The following is a 6,000-nucleotide window of genomic DNA, read 5'->3' as shown; positions in this document are numbered from 1 at the left end:
TGTAACGGCTGTTAAAACAACGGCCATCACACGAACACATTTCAATGGGGCCGTTCACACGGCCGTTGTTTCAACGGACCGCGTGAAGGGTCCGTTGGACAATAGTATAGTACTCAAGTCTATGGGCATCCGTGAAAGCGGAACCCATACTGGGGCAACGCGGACATGAAAAATGGCAGTTTTTCATGCCCGAGTTCCACCACCTTCGTCGGAATAAGCCCTTAGAACTGTAGGTCTGTCCTACAGAGAAATTGCAAAGAAAACAAGGTGGCAGTCAGTACAGTTTCCTATACCATCAAAAGGCACTTGGAAACTGGGGGAAACTCTGACAGGAACAGGTCTGGCAGACCACGTTTTTGAGAGTCAAGTTTGGGTAATGGCGCCTCACAGCACAAAATCTTCAAGCCCAGCTTAACCCCTTCCCCCTGCTGGCATTCTGGGCCCTAATGTCCAAGCCATTTTTTAGATTTTTCCATTGTCACATTCGAAGAGCTGTAACTATTTTATTTTTGCGTCGGCATAGCTGTATAAGGTCTTGTTTTTTGCGGGACGACTTGCAGTTTTTATTGGTACCATTTTGGAGTAGATGCGACTTTTTGATCACTTTTTCTATCACATTTTTTTTAAGTCAGGATTAACAGAAAACAGCAATTTTTCCATTGTTTTTTATTTTATTTTTTACGGCGTTCACAGTGCGGGTTAAATAATGTAACAGCTTTATAGTCGGGGTCGTTACGGACGCGGCAATACCAAATATGTGTAACTTTTTTGCTTTATTGTAGTTTTTTTTAATAGTAAAGCATTTTGTAAGGGGAAAAGCTGGGTTTTTCATTATTTTTTTTTCACTTTTTTTTTAAATTAACTTTATTAAACTTTTTTTACTTTTTTACTAGTCCCACTAGGAGACTTCCCTATCCTCCGATCGCTATTATAATACACTGCAATACTTTTGTATTGCAGTGTATTACTGCCTGTCCGTTTAAAACGGACAGGCATCTGCTAGGTCATGCCTGCGGCATGATCTAGCAGGCATTCGCTGCAGGCAGACCTGGGGGTCTTTATTAGACCCCCGGCTGCCATAGAAGACACAGACACTCGGCGATTTTATCGCCGGGTGTCAGTAAGATGAGAGGGAGCTCCCTCCCTCTCTCCAAAACCATTCAGATGCGGTGCTCGCTATTGTGCACCGCATCTGAAGGGTTAAACAGGTGAGATCGATACTAATATCGATCTCACCCGGCAGAGCAGGGACGCCCCCAGCCCTCAGCTGCTTCTGGCAGCTGACAGCAGGGAGATTTCACGGCTCCCTGCTGTTTACTTTATTCTAATGCAGCGACGTAGTTTGGCGGCGCTCTAGAATAAAGCCCACTAATGACCGCCGTAAAAAGACGTATCGGCGGTCATTAACCCCTTAACGCTCCAGGACATACTATTATGTCATGGTAAGTGCATCGTTCGCGCTCCATGACATAATAGTATGTCATGGAGTAAACACGGCGCCGTTCGCGCGGGGCGCGTTCATGAGCTGTGATAGCTGCTGTTTCCGACAGCAGACTATCACTGCTCAATGTGCCGGGACCGATCGCGGAGCTCCCCCGCCGATTAACCCCTCAGAAGCCGCGTTCAATAGCGATCGCGGCTTCTTAGGGGTTAATCCGCCATCGCCGGCCTGCTACACGATAGCGGCCGGCGATGGTGACTATGGCAACCGGACACCAAACAATGGCGTCCGGCTATGCCATAGACGGAAGCCTAGTGGGTCCTGACAACGTCAGGACCCACTATGCTTGCTGTCAGTGAGTAGCTGACAGTTCTAATACACTGCACTACGCATGTAGTGCAGTGTATTAGAATAGCGATCAGGGCCTCCTCCCCTCAAGTCCCCTAGTGGGACAAAGTAATAATAAAGTAAAAAAAAAGTTAAAAAAAGTTGTGTAAAAATAAGAAAATAAATGTTTTAAAAGTATTAAAAGTAAAAATCCCCCTTTTTACCTTATCAGTCATTTATTATTAATAAAAATATATAAACAAGCAAATAAACTATACATAATTGGTATCGCCGCGTCCGTAACGGCCTGAACTACAAAATTATTTTGTTATTTATCCCGCACGGTGAACGCCGTAAAAAAAATAATTATAAACCGTACCACAATAACAATTGTTTGGTCACTTCACCTCCCAAAAAATCGAATAAAAAGAGATCAAAAAGTCGCATGTACCGAAAAATGGTACTGATTGAAACTACAGTTCGTTACGCAAAAAATAAGTCCTCGCACGGCGTTATTGATTGAAAAATAAAACGTTATGGCTCTTAGAATAAGGCAACACAAAAAGTTAATGATTGTTTACAAAACATATTTTATTGTGCAAACGCCATAAGACATAAAAAAAAACTATAAACATCTGGTATCGCCGTAATCGTATCGCCACGCAGAATAAAGTGAATATTTTATTTATAGCGCACGGTGAACGCTGTAAAAAAAAACGAAAAAAAAAACAATCGTACAATTGCTGTTTTTTAGTCACCACGCCACCTAAAAATAGAATAAAAACTGATCAAAAAGCCGCATGCACCCCAAGAAAACTACAATGGATTCCTCAAGGGGTCTAGTTTCCAAATTGGGGTCACTTTTGGGGGGTTTCCAATGTTTTGGCACCACAAGACCTCTTCAAACCGGACATGGTGCCTAATAAAAAAGAGGGCTCAAAATCCACTAGGTGCTCCTTTGCTTCGGAGGCCGGTGCTTCAGTCCATTACCGCACTAGGGCCACATGTGGGATATTTCTCAAAACTGCAGAATCTGGGCAATACGTATTGCGTTGCGTTTCTCTGGTAAAACCTTTTGTGTTATAAAAAAAATGGTATAAAGAGGATTTTCTGACAAAAAAAAAGTAAATTTCACCTCTACTTTGCTCTAAATTCCTGTGAAACACCTAAAGGGTTCATAAACTTTCTAAATGCTGTTGTGAATACTTTGAGGGGTCTAGTTTCTAAAATGGGGTGTTTGATAGGGGTTTCTAATATATGGGCCCCTCAAAGCAACTTCAGAACTGAACTGGAACCTAAAAAAATAAATAAATGAGGCAATACTTCGCTTCTTACATTATACTGATAATGAGCCGTGCCCACCCCGAGATGACCCCAGTTTTGACCGTTTGTATAAACGGAGACCCCTATTAGACCGTTTCAGTGCCCGATTTTCCCAAACATACACCCCCAAGAAGTGTATTTCTATTGATGAGTCCTTGGTAGATTTTAAAGGGAGGGTTCAATTCTGCGAGTACCTGCCGGGTAAGAGGGCAAGGTATGGTGTGAAGATGTATAAGCTGTGCGAGAGTGCATCAGGGTATACCTACAGGTTTAGGATATATGAAGGAAAGGCCACCCCCAAACCAGACTGCATCCTGGACTACAATAGGTACATGGGAGGGATGGACTTGTCAAATCAAGTCCTGAAGCCCTACAGTGCCATGCGGTGTGGTATAAGAAGCTGGCCGGGCACATCATACAGATGGCTTTGTACAATGCGTACGTGCTACGTCGATGTGCAGGCCAGAGGGGAACTTTCCTGGAATTTCAAGATCTAATCTTTAGGGACCAGGAAGGGGAAGCACCCAGTACTTCTGGAAGCGAGGCCACACGCATCGTACCAGGGCAACACTTTCCAGGAGAAGTTCCCCAAACTGGTGGAAAGGGAAAGAGTCAAAAGAGGTGCAGAGTCTGCTATAAGAGGGGGATAAGGAAGAACACAATATACCAATGTGACACGTGTCCCGAAAAACCAGGGCTCTGTGTAAAAGATTGTTTTAAAATGTATCATACATCCCTTGATTTTTTATTTACCCTGATGCACTCCGCACAGCTTACCCCCCTCATCTTTCCCTTCTGAGCCCTGCCGTATGCCCAGGCAGCTGATAACAGCCACATGTAGGGTATTGCCGTACCCAGGAGAACCCACATTACAATTTAAGGGGTGTATATCTCCGGTGGCGCATGCTGGGCACACTATATTGGACACTGAAATGGCATATATATATATAAAATTGCAAATCTCACACTGCACCATCTGCTGCGCATTATCTTTTACACAGTACCTGTGGGGTCAAAATGCTCACTACACCTCTAGATGAATGTCTTAAGGGGTGTAGTTTTTAAAATGGGGTCACTTCTCGGGGGTTTCAACTGTACTGGTACCTCAGGGGCTTCTGCATACATGACTTGGCACCAGAAAAGCTCCAGTAGGCCAAATGGTGGTCCTTCCCTTCTAAGCCCTGCCGTGTGCCCAGGCAGCTGATAACAGCCACATGTAGGGTATTGCCGTACCCAGGAGAACCCACATTACAATTTAAGGGGTGTATATCTCCGGTGGCGCATGCTGGGCACAATATATCGGACACTGACATGCCATATATATATATAAAATTGCAAATCTCACTCTGCACCATCTGCTGCGCATTATCTTTTACACAGTACCTGTGGGGTCAAAATGCTCACTACACCTCTAGATGAATGTCTTAAGGGGTGTAGTTTTTAAAATGGGGTCACTTCTCGGGGGTTTCAACTCTACTTGTACCTCAGGGGCTTCTGCATACATGACTTAGCACCAGAAAAGCTCCAGTAGGCCAAATGGTGGTCCTTTCCTTCTGAGCCCTCCCATGGGCCCAAACGGCAGTTTATCACCACAAATGGGGTATTGCTGCAGTCAGGACAAATTGGGCAACAAAATGGGGTATGTTGTTCCTTGTGAAAATAAGAAATTTTGATCAAAAATGACATCTTATTGGAAAACATATCATTTTTTTATTTCACAGCCCAATTCAAATAGGTGCTGTGAAAAAAATGTGCGGTCAAAATGATAACAAAAACCATAAATGAATTCCTTGAGGGGTGTAGTTTCCAAAATGGGGTCACTTCTGGCGGGTTTCCATTGCTTTGATACCTCTGGGGCTCTGCAAATGCGACATGGCACCCGAAAACCAATCCAGCAAAATCTGGACTCCAACAAACACATAGCGCTCCTATCCTTCTGAGGCCTCCCATGGGCCCAAACGGCAGTTTATCACCACAAATGGGGTATTGCCGCACTAAGGACAAATTGGGCAACAAAATGGGGTATGTTGTTCCCTGTGAAAATAAGAAATTGTGATCAAAAATGACATCTTATTGGAAAAAATATCATTTTTTTCATTTCACAGCCCAATTCAAATAGGTGCTGTGAAAAAACTGTGTGGTCAAAATAATAACAAAAACCATAAATTAATTCCTTGAGGGGTGTAATTTCCAAAATGGGGTCACTTTTGGTGGATTTCCATTGTTTTGATACCTCAACACCTGGCATGCTGCCTAAAATATATTCTAATAAAAAAGAGGCCTCAAAATGCACTAGGTGCTTCTTTGCTTCTAGGGCTTGTGTTTTAGTCCACGAGCGCAGTAGGGCCACATGTGGGACATTTCTAAAAACTGCAGAATCTGGACAATACATATTTAGTAGTATTTCTCTGGTAAAAACTTCTCTGTTACAGAAAAAAATTTAATAAAATTGAAATTCAGTAGAAAAAATGAAATTTGAAAATTTCATTTCCACTTTGCTTTAATTCCTGTGAAATGCCTGAAGGGTTAAAAAACTTTCTATATGCTGTTTTGAATACTTTGAGGGGTCTAGTTTTTAAAATGGGGTGTTTTATGGGGGTTTCTAATACATAGGCCCCTCAAATCCACTTCAGAACTGAACTGGTACCTTCAAAAAAAGGCTTTTGAAATTTTCTTAAGAATATGAGAACTTGCTGTTTATGTTCTAAGCCTTGTAACGTCCAAGAAAAATCAAATAATGTTCAAAAAACGATGCCAATCTAAAGTAGACATATGGGAAATGTGAAATAGTAACTATTTTGGGTGGTATAACCGTCTGTTTTTCAAGCAGATGCATTTAAATTCTAAAAAATGCTATTTTTTGTAAATTTTCTCTAAATTTTGCAATTTTTCACAAATAAAGACTGAAT

Source organism: Rhinoderma darwinii, chromosome 9 (genome assembly GCF_050947455.1).
Source record: "Rhinoderma darwinii isolate aRhiDar2 chromosome 9, aRhiDar2.hap1, whole genome shotgun sequence".
NCBI lineage: Eukaryota > Metazoa > Chordata > Amphibia > Anura > Rhinodermatidae > Rhinoderma > Rhinoderma darwinii.
This window is presented reverse-complemented; position numbering follows the sequence as displayed.